Here is a 21883-nt window from a genome sequence, read left to right as displayed (position 1 = left end):
TTTAATTTTAATAATTTAGATTTGTGTTTGTGTAATGTACTAATTGCAACATTATTATATAAATTTAATAAAAATGCTTGTGGAAGAACAGTGATTGAGATTTAGAGTCATGGACTGAGAATCTACTGCAGGTATGTGCAGTGTAAGCAACTGCAGAAAAATTCATTCAGAGACGTCTTTAGCTGCAATGAGAAAATCATCATTATTGGCTAATTTGCATGTCTCTGAATCATCTTTATTTACCACCAGTGCTAAAAAAGAATTTTATGGCAGTGATTACTTTTTGTGACCCATGCATTGCATTGACATAGGCATTCCCTCTTTCACTCTCACACACACATACAGATATTCATACATGCTTGCACACACAAGCGCACACACAAACACAACCACACACTCACAGACATTCCCAAACACAAGGAGATCTTTGCTTGCCATCACCTCCCCCCACTCAAGCAAACTTAACAGGCACACTCACCCATTTGCCTGCACATGTATACACTCTTGCATTTCGTAACCCCCTTTGCCGGGACCACTTTTACACACAGTACTGTCAGTCTATTCATACCCCTGCAAACATACACACACACACACACACACACACACACACACACACACACACACACACACACACACACACACACACACACACACACACACCACCTCCACCACCTCATCAATGAACTTCACTAAACTTGCCTATGAATCGCTGACTTCTTAGACTGTCTTAGGAGATAGTGATAGTTTCTTTTCTTCTTTTTCATTTTGATTTGTGTTAAGTGTAAGCTGCCAAAATGCTTTTTGTAGTGTATTTAGACCTTTCCACAGATTAAGTAGTTTTTTGCTAGGCCTCCTGGTTGTAACACCAAGCAACTAAACTCACTGTTCTTCACAGTGCATTCCTGAGATGTTATGTTGTCTGCCATTTCCCCTGGTTGATCCATTTAGTCATCTTTGACAAACAGCACATACAATACTTACTTAGACTGACAGGCTTTTATCAGCTTTCCAGTGTCCATTCTGGACTTTTGGCACAGATATGTCAAGCAAAGTAAGATAAAGTCATATACAAAGTGACTCAAGATTTTATTTGTAAAAACAATAGTGGAATGATTGCTGTCTCATGTTTCATGCAGTGGTAACAAATGAGTTGGCACAGAATTATCTTGGCATTTTCTAAACCAGTTGTGCTGTTGAGGATTGACATGTTTATAACATAAGCAGGACAGGCGGGACTTCCCTGTCCCCATGAATGCTTTGCAGTTTATGCTGCAGAATCCCTAGACATCCCGACACAAGCAAAGTGATACAATCTCCAGCATGTTCTTAGTCTGCTCTGGAGCCTTCTCTCACTGGGTCTTGCGTGGTGCACTCTTGTGAGAGTTTTTTATAGAGCATCCAGACTGTGTGCCTCAAGTACGTGAGCTGAGTTCTTTCAGCCCAGATGAGCAGTGCCTTTACTCCTTGATCCTTCTTGGGTTACCAAGTTACTGGTATCAAGGACAGTGTCCCAACAACCCTGTGAGGGGACCTTATGTCTGCTGCTTATATTCGTAATCTCATCCTTATAAACACTGAGAGCCATGAACATAAATAAGGATGAAGTAAAGATTGACCACTAAATCGAGAGCCGTCTCTTATGGCTCTGCATTCACCACTACAGTCCTACACAGCACCTGCACTACTGCTACTGCTGTACCCATCTTCTTGTCAGTCTCTTTATTCCCTTTGCATTCATTCATGCACAACTCCCCAACATACTTGAAGTCCTCCATTCGGAGAAGTTGCTTCCTCCTCGCCTCCAAAGAACGTGTTATTCTTTTGTGGGAGAGAGACATGGATTCTAATTTGGAGGTACTTATTTTCATGCCAGCTATGAAGTGTTCAGCATTGAACCACTCCAGCAGACTCTGATGTTCACACTTACTTGAGAACAAGTGAACATAATCATTTGCATGTAGCAAAGATGCAGTCTTTGCATCCCCAAGTTGGATTATGTTTTCAGATCAGTGACTCCTCAATATTCTGCCCATGAAAATCACAGACAGGAGATGAGACAAGGCAGTCTCTTGGCAGAGTGCTATGCCTGCCTTGAACTATGTCACGCTAATGCTGACAATGCAGATGCAACTCTCATTATGCAAATGCAGGAATCAGATATTGCACAGCAATTGCCCCGGAGCACAGTACTGTTGTAACATCTCTGTAAAAGGAAAAAACTTCAAAGACCAATGCACGTTAGGTTCAAGCAAGGCACCCTTTATTACTTGCAGCAAGGAGACAAAGCATGTAGGTACAGGATTTGTCTGGCTCTTCGATGATCAGTATGTTATTCTTATACAGTTCTCTTCATGTCACACAGAAAATGTTACTATTCTATTGCTGACGTGGTTGGACACCGCTTTCTGTACGTTTCACAGGAATTGTTACCAGACTCATTGCTGACATGGTTGGATTATTTGCTGTCTTGCAGAAACATTTTGAGAAAAACAACCTGGCCTTGGGCTTATTTTAGCCCACCTTAACTTTTCAATTCTTCATTTGTACAGTTCTAATACATGTGTTACATTTTGTCTAGATTCAAGGTACATTTCTAGCTTTAGTACAAGTAATGCTGAGTATGGTTTATACTTTCAAGCATCTATTGTTTTCTTTATCAAAGCTTCTAGCAGCTGCATATTTTCTCATGGTATAAGCAGAAATGAAATGTCTCTTTGTTAGAAAAATATATAATAGTAATATGCATATTTAGTGCATTCAAGGTTTAAAAGGGTTAATACATTTATTCTGTTCACACTGCATGAATCTGCACAGCTATTAGAAACTTAACAAGAGACATTTCATTTCTGCTAATGTCATGAAACTTAACAATCTCCCTCAGAACAATGGGGTTCCTTATCACTATTGTAGTATTCCTTATTAAAAGGATATTCTACTGAGGATAACTATATTTCCAGCCAGCATACCAAAGCCTTAGGCCCTTCCAGGTGCCAGACGTATGCCCTGCATTCAAAATGTGAGGTACATAAGTGACAGATGAGTGCCTAATCCTCAGAGCTTCTTTGGCACCAGCCTGAACACTACCTTTTGAATTTGATCTGTCAAGTTGTTCTTGTTTTGTTTCCACTACTGAACCTGAGGCAGAAAAGTACCCCGTTGGGGTCTTTTCCTTCTTTTTTTTGTTGATTTAACATTTTACATGTCATTTAGAAGAGGAAATGTGAATGGGGGACACAGATTCTCCAACAATATGCCTAGGTGCAGACCACGATCATACTCTGTGTATTATTGGTCAGGGTTTTGTTCCCAAGATGCTTTTTAGTTATTTGTCCTCCCTTTCTGTTTACTTAGAAAACCACCGTCTGAACTTGATTGCCAAGTGAGATAAAGGTTTTGAATACACCCTCCCAGACATTCAACCACCTCTTAAGAAAAAGTCTAAAAAGCTATGTTTATAAATGTCTGTTGTCCAGCCTGTGCTAGAGGTGTCTGTTGGATTAGATAAAGAACCTGAGGATCATGCAGTTCTGATGCTAGCTACCTCTTTCATGACCCAGTTAGAAGCCAACATGAGGTTGGTTTCTTGCACATCCACTGAGGCCGAGCATATGTCTGCTACAGATGAGGAGGAGACACTACGGCTGATTATATCGGAAGGGCCTAGGAGGATTCTCCAGATATTTGCTAGGAAAGAGGTTCTCTCATTAAATCAGGCAGGGCTCTGAACCACCTAAGCTTGTTAGGGCTGGCCAAGGATCCCTATAAAAAGTGGCAGAATTTCACTCAGAGGTCTTTTTAAGGCCCTTATGGCCTTAAAGCTCTCTCAGTGGGTTATCTGTGCCTCCTGCTGTTCCTTTTTCTTCTACACCCTCTAAAAGGCAGGGAGGGAGCCAGACGCTTCTGATGATGTGGATTTTGTTTCTGGGGAAGAATCCATAGTATCTTCTTCTTGGATCCATTCTCATCTTGCTCTAGAGTTAGAAGATGATTGTACTCTTTCTCTGGACTCTCTATTGAGGAGCTTTTTTTGGTGACACCATTGTAAAAATGATGGAACATTTTCAGTGGGAGAGTTCCCAAATATCTGAAGTTTAAAAGGGGTGTTATACTCTTTTACAAATGGAACCTCCTTAGCTTTTTGCAGTCCCTGCTGTATTGGAAGCTCTTCTTGACAACTTTACTGCTGCTTCTCAGGCTCCTGAGTCCAAGCCTCCTGCACCTAAGTAACTTGATAGGTTTGACAAGGTGCCTGAGGCTCAAAAACGTTTATATAAGAATCTCTCCTTTGACCCTGCAGTCATTTCTGTTTCTGCTGATAAACCTTCCAAATTAAACGTCTTCTTCCAAACTTCTCCCTTCTGTCTAGGACAGTAGGTCTGTGGACATGTATGAGAAAAATGTTTATACCTCAGCCTCCCTAACTTTAAAAGCAATAAACTAACACATCTGTATTGACCAGGTATGTGCTGGCTCTTCTTTCTAAATTTGGTAGTGTTTTGACTGACATGCCCGAATCTGAAGCTAGGATTTCTGCTGTTACTTTGAGTTCTGCTTCTCAGTTGGCTCTCCATTCTATCAAGTGCAGTTATGATGTTGCTGATGCATCTTCTATGGCAGCTGTGTTAGGTTCTATTCTATACTATATATTATGGATCTACTTCACAAGGTTGAAGTTTCAAAACTTCAAATTGCAAATGGTCGAGACCATAAGATCGAAGTTTTGAAGCTTTGAAATTGTCATCATCATCATCTTTTGGCTGTACCCATTAGGGATTGCCACAGTGGATCATCTGTTTCCATTTCTTCCTGTCCTCTGCATCTTGCTCTGTCACACTAACTACCTGCATGTCCTCTCTCACCACATCCATAAATCTTATCTTAGGCCTTCCTCTTTTCCTGTTACCTGGTAGCTTCATCCTTAGCATCTTTTTCCCAATATACTCAACATCCCTCCTCAGCACATGTCCAAACCAACATAATTTTGCCTCTCTGGCTTTGTCTCCAAACCTTCCAGCCAGGGCTGAACCTCTAATGTACTTATCCTAATCCTGTCCACCCTCATCACACCCAGTGCAAATCTTAACATCTACAACTCTGCCACATCCAGCTCAAACTCCTGCCTTTTTGTCAGTGCCACTGTCTCCAACCCATATAAATTGCTGGTCTCACTACCCTCTTGTAGACCTTCCCTTTCACTCTTACTGGTACTCGTCTGTCACAAATCACTCCTGAAACTCTTCTCCATCCACTCCATCCTGCCTGTACTCTCTTCTTCACCTCTCTTCCACACTCACCACTACTGTGAACTATTGATGCCAAATATTTAAACTCATCCACCTTCACCACCTCTACTCCTTGCATCCTCACCATTCCTCTATCCTCCCTCTCATTCACACACATATATTTTGTCTTAGTCCTACTGACCTTTATTTCTCTTCTCTCTAGAGCATATCTCCATCTCTCCAGGGTCTCCTCCACCTGTTCCCTACTCTCATTACAGATCACAATGTCTTCTGTAAACATCATAGTCCACGGGGACTCCTGTCTGATCTCATCTATCAACCTCTCCATCACCATTGCAAATAAGAAAGGGCTCAGAGCTGATCCTTGATGTAATTCCACCTCCACCTTAAATGCATCCATCACTCCCACTGCAGACCTGACCGTTGTCACACTACCCTCGTACATGTCATGTACCACTCTTACATACTTTTCTGACACTCCCGACTTCCTCATACAGTACCACAACTCCTCTCTAGGCACCCTGTCATATGCTTTCTCTAAGTCTACAAAAACACAATGCAACTTCTTCTGACCTTTTCTGTACTTCTCCATCAGTACTCTCAGTGCAAACCGCATCTGTAGTGCTGTTTCCCGGTATGAAACCTTACTGATGATCGCTAATCATCACATCCCTTCTTAACCTAGCTTCCACTACTCTTTCCCATAATTTCATGCTGTGACTGATCAATTTAATCCCTCTATAGTTACTACAGCTCTGCACATCACCCTTATTCTTAAAAATCAGTACCAAAACACGTTTTCTCCATTTCTCAGGCATCCTCTCACTTTCCAAGATTTCATTAAACAATCTGGTTAAAAACTCCACTGCCATTTCTGCTAAACACCTCCATGCTTCCACAGGTATGTCATCTGGACCAACAGCCTTTCCATTCTTCATCCAGTTCATAGCTATCCTTACTTCTTCCTTGCTAATCCATTGTATTTCATGATTCACTATCCCCACATCATACAACCTTCTCTCCCTCTCATTCTCTTCATTCATCAACCCCTCAAAGTAGTCTTTCCATCTCCTCAACACACACTCCTCGCTTGTGAGTATGTTTCCCTCATTATCCTTTATCACCTTTACCTGCTGCACATCTTTCCTAGCTTGGTCTCTCTGTCTAGCCAATCAGTACAGGTCCTTTTCTCCCTCCTTAGTGTCCAATCTTTCATACAACTCTTCATATGCTTTATCCTTAGCTTTCGCCACCTCTCTCTTTGTCATGCACCTCATCTCCTTATACTCCTGTCTACTTTCTTCATCTCTCTGACAATCCCACGTCTTCTTTGCCAGCCTCTTTCTCTGTATACTGTCCTGTACTTCCTCATTCCACCACCATGTCTCCTTGTCGTCCTTCCTCTGTCCAGATGTCATACCAAGCACCTTTCTAGCAGTCTCCCTTACTAGCTCTGCTGTAGTTACCCAGCTATTTGGTAACTCTTCACAGCCACCCAGTGCCTGTCTTAACTCATCCCTGAACTCCACCTCACAATTACCCTTTTTCAGTTTCCACCATTTGATCCTTGGTGCTGCCCTCACACTCCTCCGCCTCCTTCTTGATCACCAACGCCATCCTACAAACCACCATCCTATGCTGCCTAACTACACTTTCCCCTGTTACTACTTTACAGTCTCCAATCTCCTTCAAACTGGCCCTCCTACATGAGATATAATCCACCTGTGTGCATCTTCCTCCACTCTTGTATGTCACCCTATACTCCTCCCTCTTGTTAAAATACGTATACAAAAGAATACTTCCAAATCAATCACAAACCAAAACGGAAAATAAAGCTACGGATCCACCAATAAGTGCTTCACCACTTGCTCGCACACAATGCGATTTTATTGCAGCTAAACGAACATAAAACTCTTTAGTTCATGAACAGTTTGCACCAAAATATGATAAGAAAATGAGTTAAGTGCCTTCACCCAAAAATTTGGGCTTCATCAGAACAATTCATAGTAGATAGCTTAGTCCTTGAATACAAAGTTTGGCGCCAAAATTTGTTTAAACCTTTAAACACTTTTAAAGCGACAGAGTCCATATACTGCAGTTCAAATCCGTAATACAAAGCCACAATACAATGGCTACATCTTATAAATGCTATAAATACTATAGTATATCATATAAGCTTAAAACAACTAATACAAAAATATATATCATGCATACAATTCAGTACATAAAAATCAATACATAAGATTTGAAAATATCTATAAACATATCTAACTATATCACGCCCACTAACTATAAAAAGTAAAATACATGAATATATAACATGTGATTCCTTTTAAAAAATGGGTTGCAAGTCTACTATCTAGTCAAATGTACTGTATATAACTAATCTATACTAAACAATATTGAATTAAAAAATATCTAAATAAATGTATATCACTGTAAGTGGTATTCTAATGATGACAATGTATATAACTAACATTACTAATACATTTTGAATAATAATGAATAAATAAATAATGAATAAATAAATAAGGAACATAAAATGATGACCATGGCCTGTTGTGTTTGAACTATTTATTGTCATATCTCCAATATGGGTTTAAGTGGGACATAATCATTTAATCCAGGTGGTGTGGTTGCATCTAAATATATTTGCCACCATACTTCCTTATAACTTAATAAGCTTTAGTTGTCACCCCCTCTAGGGTCCATTTTAATAATATCCAATATGGCAAATTTAAACTGATGTGTATTATCATTTTTCTCTATATGACTATATAACCCATTGGTGGTGTCTTTCATTCTAATACTATAAATGTGGTCATAAATTCTCTTTTTAAAACATCTTTCCCACATAACAGCTTGAGCATATGTTACACTTTGCCATATATATAACCATTTTAGTGTTACAATTGCCTGTTTTAAATCTTACTATTGTATTATGTCCATTCTCTAGTTTTATTTTATTCTTTTCCAATATGTAACTACATTGGTTACAAGCTCCACATTTCTTACTAAGTGCTCTATTACCTCTCTTAATGTTCTTAGCCCCTCCATGGTAGTGTTCTATATATTGTCTTATATTTCGTCCCATTTTAAAGATAAAATATGATTTGGTACCCATAATTTCTATTAAGGTACTATCACCCATAATTAAATGCCAATATTTGTACATCAGATTTTTTATTTCTTTAGCAGTCACATTATATTCTATAATACAGGATCTTTGTTAAGGGCCTATCTTACTATTATTTTTATTATTATTAAGTTCTACTTTCTGTTTCGACATTGTCTCCACACCCGAACCTAATAATGGCTTATATTTTATATCCCTTTCCTGAATAATGTGTTGTGCTACATTGGTCATCATATCTAAAGGGTAACCTCTTTGTTGAAATAAGTTTGTTATAAATTTCAATTCTCCTATCATATTATCGTATTCAGAGGTCATCCGTGCAGCCCGTATACATTTCCCTTTGAATACATTGTATTTAACTTTATCTGGGTGGCAGCTACCATATTCCAGATAATTATTGGAGAAGGTACTTTTGCGATGTAGTTTTGATTTTACTTTCCCTCCTTGTTGGTAGATGTACGTATCTAGGTAGGCCACACCTTCATAACTATGAGCATAAGTGAATTTTAAATACTCTCTGCTGCTATTAAGAAAAAGGATGAAAGACTGGAGTGTATTCATATCACCTTCCCTTAGTATATATATATATATATATATATATATATATATATATATATATATATATATATATATATATATATATATATATATATATATATATATATATATATATCATCCAGAAATCTGGAATAATGTTTGAATATTTATAATATATACTAGGGAACAGTGTAGTGTTTTCCCAATCCAGCATAACTAGGTTTGCATATATTGGGGCACATGCTGCCCCCATAGCAACACCCCTAGTCTGCTTAAAGTACTCTCCTTCAAAGAATATATAATTATTGTCTAATACTATGGACATCATCTCCAAAATTACACATATTTCATCCCATTTAAAATTAGAGTATTTGATTATACTGTTGGTAAATGCCTCTAAGCCTTCTTCCTTGGGAATGCATGAAAAGAGATTGACGACATCAATAGTAACAAAAATGGTATCATCTTTCCAAGCATTGGTGGGATATTTACTTAAAAATTCCCATGAATCTTTAACCATATGGAGTATAATACTATAAATATATTTTAACTTTGTATCAATATATATACCTAACAGAAATGTTTGAAATTTACTTCCTGATATTATGGGTTGAAAAGGTGGGTTGGAGGTGTCCTTATGTACTTTGGGTATGCCAACCAAAGTAGCTAATTTAGGATGTCTGACTTTTAGATAATTATATAAATCACTAGTGATTCTATTCCTCCAAATATGAGTCAATTCTTTGGTAGGCTATATTAATCTCATTTAATGATTTGGTTTCATAATTTCCTGAATAATGTAAAATGTCATACATCTTTTTTATATATTCGATGTTATCATAAAGGACAACTCCTCCCCCTTTATCGGGCTTCATCACCCTAATGTTATTGTCCCTTTGTAAGTGTTTCAAAATTTTCTCTTCCTCTTTAGTTAGGTTACTAATATCTGTAATTTGTCTAAGTTCATTATATCTTTGATATATTTCCCTAGTCACAACTTTTTCATAGGTATCCACTATAGGATGACTAGGTGGAATATATGTGCTTGCTTTTGTCAACTTGTCACTAAAATTTTTATTATTGTTGTGGTATGTCTGAATTGTCTCCTTAAATTGCACAGCTAGATTAATCTTTCGAATATATTTTTTAAACTCACATACACAATCAACAAGATTAAATTTTGGATTAGGTATGTATTTCATACCTTTAGTAAACAAGTCAAAATGTGAGCAACATATGTTAGTATTGGAATAATTGTAAATACTAAAATTGTTATATGTATATATATTGTCCTTGGTTACTATATCATCTGTCTCACCAGCAACTTTTAATACATTAATTCCTACTTGTTTCTCCACCAATATCTCTGATTGTCCCTCATATTCGAAGGGTAATATTGTTGATGCTTTCTGTTTTGGAACGGTTGTCCCTGTGTTATGTTGCCCTTCTGAAAATTTTTCCTTTATGATGGGGTGGTCTATCCTGACTATTTTGTTCTCCCTGTGACCAATTATTATTCATATTATTATATTTATGCTTTCCTCTTTCCTTAGGCCATATATAAGCCATGTCTTTTTTATATTGATCTACATCCCTCTCTATTTTTCTAAACTTTCTGTCCCGAATATTATTAATCCATCTATCAGCCAAATGATACTGTTTGATGTACAATTTCTCCCATTCAGAAAACAACAGGTCATTAGTAATCATGGTATTTAATTTACCAGTTTCCTGCACTAACTTACATAATTTTTCATCATTAAATTTGATACGTAATTGCATAAAATTATATCCACATTCATTAAAAAATGTGTTGAATTCATTAATCCCATTATCTGTTAAATCCAAACCCATGGGTTGTTTGAAAATTTTCAAACCCATTGGTACTATCTTCATTTCAATACATTTGAGCAAGTAAGCATTGTCAACTTTTAACCTATTAATACTTTTTAACTTTTTGCCCAATAAATAAATCATACTTTTTAAGCTCCCCACATCATCTTTTTCGGGAGACTTAATATTCTGATTACACTTTGTATTATCCAAATTACAATTGACCGTTAAAAATTGATTGAAGTGATTGTCCTTATTAGTAAATCCTGCCCTTTCTGGCTGAGAACCAGAATGAGTATAAGTGTAAACAGCACCTTTATTATGTTGCGCACCATTACCAGTCACTGAAGAATATGTTTTAAGTGGTAATGCTCTTTTTAGCTTGGCGCCAGTTTTTTTAGCTTCATCATCCATGTCATATATCGAAAAATCGAAAGTAAAATCAGTTAAATTGATCCTGCTGCTATTGAAAGGATCTGTAATGTCCAAAACATTGCTATGTCCCTTCAGACTGCCTTTATGACAAGAACCTTGTCCATTTGGTAATATAAAGCTATCATTGTTGACTTCTCTCTCCCCAGTAAAAATATTGGTCTCTCTGATATGGGAATTAGCACCATTAGTGATGAGGTTGGCCCCCAATGGCCGTATGTCACAATTACTAGTATTCTTGTTGGTAATATCTGGAGTACCAGAACTTTTAACGTTATCAGCATCACTAGATGGACGAGCTAATATCTCAGCATGGTCATTATTGTACAAACGATTGACTAAATCAAACAGTTTATTCAGTTCACCCTTTACCTGCTTAATCTCGTTATGTCCATCCTTTTCGCAAAATCCACTACCATCTGACTTTCTGCATTCCTTTGTTTAACACCATACCTACGCATCACTTCCTCATCCCCTCTGTTTCCTTCACCAACAATTTTAATAAAAAAAAAAAAAAAAATTTTTTTTAATGTTTTTGCAGGGGAGCAAGTCCCCCTGCACCCACACTCCCTTCTAAATAAATATACCAACTCCAAGCTCACACTGCAGTGAGAAAAACAGTCAATTTCTCATTCCACTCTGTACGGCAATCTTCATTCAAAACGTTTGAAGTTTCGGAACTTCGATGTTATGATCTCAACCATTTGCAGTTTGACGTTTTGAAACTTCGAGCTTGTGATGAGAATCCTATATTATATATTACTCCTGGTTAGGTTACAGTCTCTTCCTGAAGATATAAAAGCCAAATTGCTCCCTTGGCCACTCAAAATATACTTGGTTCTGCTGTAGAGCTTTTTAAAACCTTACAGGAGAAATTGGTTATGCACAACCTCAAACAGATTTCTTTTTTTTATTTTCCGTATCCCTAATTGTCAAAGATATTATCCTTCTGAGTCTTTATTTGTGCGTTGGCAGCAAAAGCCTCCCTCGAGGGCTAAGAGATCCTTCCAAAAGGGTGTTTCTGGATAAACCTGCCCAGGATTTTAGAGTTCAAAAGCCCTCTTTTCCTGACAAATCTGCTTCTATTTGACATTTATCCTTCCCTCCCCTTGGCCAAGTTCCTCTTTCCCTCTGGTTAACTCTGTCCTATCCCATCTGATGGTAGAGCACCCTAGATTCCTGGGTTATTTCCATAGCACAGAAGGATTACTTCATGGTTTGGAAATCTCTGCTACCCTTTTGAGCGATTCCTCAGCCTTCACATTTTCAGCTTCCTGTTTTTCCTCTCGTTCTTCAGGGCTTTTTTAACTCAGGCTGTTCCTCCCACCCAGAGAGGCACAGGTTTTTATTCCAGGATCTTTCTGGTTCCCAGGAAAGTGATCTGTTGAAGGTCCATTCTGGATCGTTCCTTCATCAACACTTTTCTGAGAGTACCCTCTTTTAAAATGTTGTCATTCCAGTCCTTGTTTCCCTTGCCTCCTTCCTTAGGCCTATCCAGTCTCTCTAAACCTGAAGGATGCATATCTTTACATTCCTGCTCACCTTCTCTTCAGAAAAAAAAATACAGTTCTCTGTTTCTTCCTCACATTATCATTTCTCTGCTTTGCCTTTGGGTCTTTTTACAGCTCCGAGAGTCTTTACCAAATGTCTGGCTGCAGTCATAGATTAGTGGTGTACAATTTTTCACTGTCTTGATGACCTTCTTGTTTGATTTTACAAATGCTTCTGTTTCAAAGTGTGGGGGTCACCCTCATTCCCAAAAAATTTGTTGTGATCCATTCACAGGATGAAGTTTTCCTGGAATCCAGAATTAAGACCTAGTTTCTGATGGTTTTTCTTCCTCCTCCCAAGATTACCTTCTTGACAGCTTTCTTCCAGTCTCCTCCTCTTTTACAAGTGGTGCCTGCTAGAGAGCTTCTGCATGCTCTGTGGTTCTTGGCCTCCACCATTCCAATGGTTCCTTTCACCAGACTCCACATGAGGAAGCTTCAGTGGTATCTAAAGACAGTCTGGCTTCAACATTCTCATTCTCTGAAATTTCCCATTCCTCTCTTGCCTTGTCTCACACAAGAATTTTGGTGATGGATTCATCAGATTTCTCTGAATCCAGGACTACCCTTTCAAGCTCCTCCCCCCACTCAGGAACTGTATACAGATGCTTTAGATCTGGGTTGGGATGGGCCTTTTCTAACCACATCAGGGTCCATAGAGTGTGGTCTTCCCAGCAAATGGAAGAGCACATCAGCATGAAAGAAATGGAGGGTCTACTTTTGGCTCTTCAAGTGCGCATTCCCTCTCAGCTCTCGGTCCTGTCCGAATTTACACAGACGACACAACTGTCATGTAGTATGTAAGCAGACAAGGGGTCACAAGTCATTCTTTCTTTGCAGACTAGCTTTTCTTGTTTGGGAATTTGCTAATAGTTATCTCATTCTTCAGGTGGTTTACATTGACTCAGAGCACAGTCTAGTGGCAGATAACCTGAGCAGGTCCAGAGAAGATCCTCACAAGTGGATTCTTCACAGAGGTCTTCCTGGACATTATCTGTTGGTTGGATACTCGTCAAACAGATCTATTTGTCTTCTATCTGAACACAGAAATTCTCAAGTTCTTTTCCAGGGTGCCAAGTCCTCTAGCTAGGAAGGTGGGATACCAAGTCTTTTTCTTGGAGAGGGATGTTTCTGTATGTCTATCTCCCTCTTCCTCTGTTGCACATGGTCTTATACAAGATTATGTGGGACAGATCTAGAATCTTGCTGGTGACTCCCTTTTAACCCAAACAGCATTGGTTCCACCTTCTGTTTCATCTGGTTAGGGGCAGTCATCACAAGTTACTTCACAGGATGGCTCTCCTCACTCAGGACAAGGGCTCTGTTATTTGTTCATCCTACAGTTAATTTGGTGATGGGGTTTTGATTCCTTTTTGACACCACTTTTCTGAGGATATGCATCAGGTCATCCAAGAGGCCAGAAAACCTAGTTGTAGCAAATCCTATGTTGATAAATGGAACGATTTTTTGTTTGGTATCACAAGGATGAACAGGACCTTCTTTTAGTGGGTATTCCTACTGTTCTTATTTGTGTGAGTTCCTCAATTCTGAACTGGCATATTCATCTGTTAAAAATCTCATTTGTTAGCCATCTTTGCTTGTCTGCCTTTGGATCTGCTATTTTCCTCTAGATTTGAAGATAATAGATTTTTGAAAGGTGTCTTTTATATTGGGTCCCCAAGAAAGTCCATTCCAACTTCTTGGGACCTTAATTTTGTTCTGGAAAAAATTAATTCCTTTTGAACCTGCAACTTCTGCTACTCTCCAATTCTTCACCCAGAAGACTGTTTTGTTGGTGGTTCTTACTTCTGCAGAGAGAGTCGCTGAACACCAGGCCCTCATTCACCCCTTTCTGGCTTTGCATAGAGATAGTTTCTCTTCATGCTAATCCTTTTTTATGCCCAAGGTGGTCAATGACTTGTCCTTAAATCAGTTCAGTCATCATCCTTCTTTTTTCCTTCACCTCAGAATGGTGAGAGGGTTCTACAAACTTTACATTTGCGTAGAGAGCTCAGATATTATGGACTTACCTCAGGCTTTATGCCCACTGAATGGCAACAGTGAACGTTATCCCACTCCACAAAGGGGGAGCCACCACGGACCCTGGGAACTACCGCCCCATTAGCCTGATGACCCTGGTCTGCAAGGCTATGGAATGTATCATCGTGGAACTTATAAACAATGACATTGGTAATCTCCAAACTCTGGACCCCACCTAGTTCGGGTTTGTAAAAGGCAGATCATTTCTCCTAAATGTGATAGACTTCTTTGAACTGGTCACCAAAGCTGTAGATGAGGGTAAGGTGGTTCACACTGCTTATCTAGATCTCACAGAGGCTTTCAACACCATCCCCACTCTGGAATTATAGATAAACTCACTAAACTAGGTATAAATCCCTATGTCACAAGATGGGTTGCCAACTAGCTCACTGACAGAACCCACACTGTGAAAATAGCAGACTCCAAATCTGACTTCAGACCAGTGACAAGTGGAGTACTACAGGATTCTGTCCTGGGTCCTCTCCTGTTTGGTATCTACTTCTCAGAAGTACAGGCTAACACAGAAGGTCTTTGGCTAACGAAGTTCGCAGATGACTGCAAACTAGGAGCCATAATCAAAACTCCTAACGATGTGGACATCCTACAAAAGGGTCTCACTGAGACAGATGCCTGGTGTCAAAGCCATGGCCTCAAGCTCAATGCCAAAAAAGTGCATTGTCATCCCTTTTGGTAAAAACTCTGTACCCATGAACTATCACATAGGCAGTAGTCTACTTAACACTGATAGTGTGATAAAAGACCTTGGGACACAGGTGGAAAGTAGTCTCTCCTTTAATAATTACATCGCCACAGTAGTCAGGAAATCCTTCTACGTGGCACATCTCATCACAAAAGGTTTCTCATCCAGGAAAAAGAGGTCATTGTTCACCTCTACTCGTCACTCATTAGACCCATTATAGAATACAGCACCCCTTTTGGTATGTACCTCAAAAGACATCTACAACAACTGGAAAGGCTGCAGAAATACCACACAAAGAGAATTACCAGCCTCAAACTGATGCCCTACGCAGACCATCTAAAAAAACTGTAGCTTTAGTCGTCGCATATCGCCTACGCAGAGGCGATCTCTGCCTAACATACAAAACTATATCAAACCCAGAGCTGTTGGACATGCTTCACTTAAAGAAATCCCAATCCCTCTGAGCTACGCACTCTAGGGACCTAAACCTTGTCACCACAATAAACAGAACATGCTGGAGGGATAGATTCCTGTCCCAGAGACTTCCCATACTCTGGAACAAACTACCTATCTATATCAAGCAAAGCTCCTCATTAGCACTCTTCAAGAAAAATCTTGATGATTGGATGAGAATGAGGAAATTCACCCCAGGGATCACTTCTGTGGCTCTGCTCGACAGTGGCACAGGAAAATAATTTTCTTGGGTGGCGAAAGCCAGGGTACCTTTTTGGCTGGGCTTATATAGGCCCCAGGGCCAGTAGCCTAGTACCTACCTATGAACCTGTGGATAGTCCTAAAGATTTTAGGAAGTCTGAGCTACTTTTTGTTTCCTTTCATGCCAGAAAATTGGGTTTAGCTGTTTCTAAGCAAACCACCTTCAATTAAATTTATAAGGCCTTTTCTTTTTGTTATTCTTTTCATAGTGAACAGTTTTCTTCTTCAGTTTGTGCTCATTCTTCAAGGGCTTTTGCCACATCTGGAGCCTTTTTAAGGGTCTGGATGCCAGATCCATTTTGGAAGCTGTTACATGGCTTTCTGTAAATACTTTTTCTAAACACTGCAAGTTAAATGAAATTTCTTGAGCTCAAGCTGGATTTGCCAGAGCCATCCTTCATGTGTTTTTGGAGGGCTCTTTGGTTGTTTCCTGTTCTCTTCCTCTACAATAGCATTTGTACTCTCCCTTTAGTAAGGAATACTGCAACAAGGATAAGGAAAGATATAGTACAGTTGTGAAAGAACTTATCCCCCCCTCCTTCCCCCTTCTTTGTTCTGTTTCCTTGCCTTCTGGTTGAGGGGCACTCTTTCTTCCCTTTCTTGATGCACATGCTCTTTCTTTTGTTCCCCTGGTTTTCTTAGGGCAATTCAGTTTTGAAGCCCCATTTCAGGCTTTGTGCCCACTGAATGGTGCACAGCAACAGTTATCCCACTCCACAAAGGGGGAGCCACCACTGATTCCGGGAACTATCACCCTATTAGTCTGACGAGCCTGGTCTGTAAGGCCATGGAACATATCATCATGGAACTCATAAACAAAGACATTGGTAATCTCCAAACTCTGGACCCCACCCAGCTCGGGTTTGTGAAAGTCAGATCATGCCTCCTGAACTTGACCGATGTCTTTGAGGCAGTCACGAAAGTTGTAGATGAGGGTAAGGTGGTTCACACAGCCTATCTTGACCTCGCCAAGGCTTTCAACACCATCCCCCATTCTGGAATTATAGCTGAACTCACTAAACTAGGTATAAATCCCTACATCACAAGATGGGTTGCCAACTGGCTCACTGACGGAACCCATACTGTAAAAGTTGCGGACTCCAAATCTGACTTCAAACCAGTGACAAGTGGAATACCACAGGTTTCAGTCCTGGGACCTCTCCTGTTTGGTATTCTACTTCTCTGAAGTACTGGCTAACACAGAAGGCCTTTGGCTAATGAACTTTGCAGATGACTGCAAACTAGGAGCCACAGTCAAGTCCCCAAATGATGTGGACATCCTACAGAAGGGCCTCACTGAGACAGCTGCCTGGTGTCAGAGCCATAGCCTCAAGCTCCATGCCAAAAAGTGCATTGTCATCCCCTTTGGTAAAAACTCTGTACCCGTGAACTACCACGTAGGCGGCAGTCTACTTGACTCTGAATGTGTGATAAGAGACCTTGTGACCCAGGTGGACAGTAGTCTGTCCTTTGATAATCACATCGCCACAGTAGTCAGGAAATCTTTCTACGTGGCACACCTCATCACAAAAGGGTTCTCATCCAGGAAAAAAAGAGGTCATTGTTCTTCTCTACTCTACACTCATTAGACCCATTATAGAGTGCAGCGCCCCTTTTGGAATGTACCTCACAAGACATCTGCAGCAGCTGGAAAGGCCACAGAAGTACCTCACAAGGAGAATTACTGGCCTAAAACAGATGCCCTACACTGACCATCTTAAAAAACTCCAGCTTTACTCCGTAGCATATTGCCTACTCCTAGGTGATCTCTGCCTAACATATAAAGCTATGTCAAACCAAGAGCTGTTGGACATGTTACACCTAATGAAATCCCAATCCTTCCAAGCTACATGCTCTAGGGACCTAAACCTTGTCAGAACAATAAACAGGACATGCTGGAGGGATAGAGTTCTGTCCCAGAGACTTCCCATACTCTGCAACAAGCTACCCATTTGTGTTGAGCAAAGTTCCTCATTAGCACTCTTCAAGAAAAATCTTGATGAGTGGATGGGAAATAGGAAATACACCCCGGGAATCACTTTTGTGGCTCTGCTCGACATGGGCACAGGAAAATAACTTTCTTGGATGGCGTAAGCCAGGGAACCTTGTTGGCTAGGCTTATTTAGGCCCTTGGGCCAATAACCTAGTACCTACCTACCTATGAACCTAAGATTAGCTGCCCATAAGTAACTTATGTACTTCACATTCTGGATGTAGGACATGCATCTGACATGCAGTGCCTGGAAGGGCCTAAAGCTTTGGTATACTGGCCATCCTTGGTAGAATATTCTTTTAGTGGGGAATACTGCAATAGTGAACAGTAGGACATCAGCTGTTACGGTATGTTTTTATACAACTGTACTTTTCTAGTACAGTCCATCTCTAGGGTCACAAAGTACATGTAAAATGTATTGCTGAACTCCTATAATTTCTCCACTACCCATATAAGGACAAAAAGTTGATCATAAGTTCTTCCGTTAATAGGCAAGTACTAGGCAATCAGTCTGCAGACCATTATATGCCTAACCACCCATATTCAAAAGTTCCATCTGGCTTCAAGGAGGAGAGTACAGGATAAACCAGGGATGAACTTATGGCTGCCCATCCAGTTATCTAGGTTTACCTCAGAGGAGACGAGGATGCTTCTCTTTTTTTTTTTTAAATTCTCTTTATTGTAAATTTTCACAAAAATTGTTAAACATACAGAAAATAAACAGTTACAACAGACATAAATCCTAAAAAATCAAAGACAAATACATCAAATCAAAACTATATACAAATCATACAATGCCCAAAGCTTCTTGAATGGGTCCAGTATAGCGTGAAGAAAGTAATTGAAATCCCCATAAGATCAATATTCAATTAAGAATATGGTCAGATAATATTCCCCAAAATTCCTTAATAACTGGTTTGCTCTTAATATTGTGGAACAGAAATTTGTGTGCCTTAAGGTATTTAATAGCTGTTAATTTGAACCCCTCCCAAGAGAGGGAGTGTCTATTCTTCCAATTTAAGGAAGTGTAATATTTGATGAACATAAAGATAGTAATTAAAACCTTGCATTTCCTCTCAGATATGCCAGGAGGTGGGATATGGAGGATAGTGAATTCCCATGAGAGGGTGTATTTTTCATAGCCAATTTTCTCAAGAATCACTCTCAAGGCACACCAAAGTTTGTAGGAGCACTTGCAACTCCAGAACAAATGGAGGATGTAATCCGTTTGACTCGAGCAGTAGCAACATTTGGGGGACTGATTTGGGAACATTCTACTAAGGACGTCCGGGGTGAAGTATGCATTATTCAAGATCATTAGATGAGTGTATTTCATCCTTTTGAAAGGAATAGATTTAGAGCTTAAATTTATAGCTTTTGAGATCTGGTTTTGGTTAATAGCAGGGTTAACCTTTGTCCAAAACTTCGAAATACAGAGAGCATTCTGATCTCCGAGTGAAATAATGACCTTGTAGGAGTTTGCGGTAATTTTTTTCCCAGTGAGAAGGAGTTTCTTTATCATTTTACATGTTAAGATATCATTTTCTGATGCCAGGGGGTGGTCTAGATACTTTTGTATCAGCTCTCTAATTTGTCGTAAAATACTCAGGTATTTTTTGGGTAAGTTCAGCTTAGTTCTCAGGTTAGTGATATTCTGATGCCTAAAGGGGAACAGATCGGCTATAGAAGTATTCAAAAGGAGAGGGTATTGATCCAAATTAAACATATTTCCATTTAATTTAAGGTTGGGATTCAGATGAAGTGGTTGAAGAGTTATAAATGAGTGGGACAGGTACAGAGAATTGAAGAGGGCCTGGAGGGATTTTATGCTAAATAATATGCTTTTTGAATGCTTTAATAAACCTAAGTTTGATTCATTTAAAAATGGGAGTGCTGCGGGGTTAAATTTTAATGTTTTGACAAAACTGTTACCTAAAATCACCCATGTCGGGGCCCACTCAGAATTATCTCTCTGATAATACGCAATCTTAAATATTCTACTACTATTTATTATCTGATAGTAGGTTTTGAAGTCAGGAAGACCCACCCCACCCCTCTCCTTCGGGTAAATGAGTTTTGAATAGCTAATTCTAACCGATTTAGGAGCCCAAATAAATTTCGAGATGGACGATATAATCCTTTTGAAGAAGTTGTTATGTAGAATGCAGGTGGTTGCATGAAACGGATAAAGAAGTCTAGGAAGGATATTCATCTTAATCACCGTGGTTCTGGCCAAAAAAGGGAGCTTGAGTTTTGACCATCTATCAATATCGTTTTGGATATTATTCCAGTATCGGACAACATTATCCTGATAGTAGTTTTGGTTACCCTGTGAGAAGTGAATACCTAGATAATGCAGTTGTTCTTTCGTTTTGAGCTCTGATTCTGAAATTGTATTAGGCAACATAGAGTGGATATTCAAGGGAAATATTAAGGATTTGTCTTTATTAAGTTTATAATTTGCGAGCTTAGAAAATATTTTAATGGAAGATAATATTTTGATTAGGTCAGAGCCGGGGAGGGTGAAATAGATATTTAAATCATCTGCGTATGCTGAAAAAGAAATCTTCGAATTATAAATACTAGGGGGATGATGAAAAGTAGATTGTTTAATAAGCATGAATAGTGGTTCCATATATAGGTTAAATAGAAGTGGGGAAAGTGGGCAACCCTGTCTGACCCCGTTGACAATTTTGATCCTGTTGGAGAGTAGATTATTTATTTGAAGCATAGTGTAAGTTGCAGAATAAAGGGTTTTTATTTTGTCTATAAATGAGATTGGGATATTGAAGAAAGGTAGCGTAAGAAATAGGAATTTTGTACTTAAGCGATCAAAAGCCTTGGATGCGTATATAGGGTTATATAGGGTGCTTGCTAAGATTGGAATGGTGTATCATAGTTTCCAGTAGTAATGTTTGGTCATTAGTTTGCCTTCCCGGGATAAACCCCGATTGTTCGGGTGAGATAATATAAGAGATGACCGCTTTCAGCCTATTAGCTAGGACCATTGCTAGGATTTTCATATCTAAATTGATTATGGAAATGGGTCTATAGTTTTCAGGATTTTTCGGGTCCGTATTATGCTTGGGAATGAAGATAGTTTTAGAGGCGTTTAAATGCGTATCTTTAAAACCATTTAAAATAATATAATTAAACAATATCCTCAGTCATTTAGATATTTTTGTGCTAAATACTTTGTAAAATTCTGCCGTAAATCCGTCGGGGCCAGGGGATTTGTTAGGTTTAAGGTTATTAATGACACAAATGATCTCCTGTGTGTTGATGTCTCTCTCCAGGAATTTATTTTGTCTTTCCGTGAGTTTGGGAAAGGTCAAGTTTCTCAAAAAAGATTGAATTTCTGTTTCGTCAACCATGTTTCCTGTGGGTCCATATGTTTGAGTGAAAATATTTTCAAATAATTTGATGATTTCATTGGGTTTCTGGAACTCCTTCCCTTTATAATGAATCTCTGGTATAAATGTAGAGGTTTTAGATAAATTGATCACTCTGGCCAAAAATCTGGAGGGAGATTGTATCACATCCGTGTATAAGGCCAATGACTTAATTTCATGAAAGCTCAGGTTATCTGATTGTAAAGAAATTAGGTCTTTTTGTAACTGGATAATACGTTCTTCTAGGAGCCGGGTGTGGTTTGTTTGGGCTTCCTTTTCTGCTGAATGTAGCTGAGAAGTTAATTCCCTTTCT

Source organism: Protopterus annectens, chromosome 1.part2 (assembly GCF_019279795.1).
Source record: "Protopterus annectens isolate FY-2018-M chromosome 1.part2, PAN1.0, whole genome shotgun sequence".
In the NCBI taxonomy this organism is placed as follows: domain Eukaryota; kingdom Metazoa; phylum Chordata; order Ceratodontiformes; family Protopteridae; genus Protopterus; species Protopterus annectens.
The sequence above is the reverse complement of the archived record's forward strand: the minus strand, read 5'-3'. Positions refer to the sequence as shown.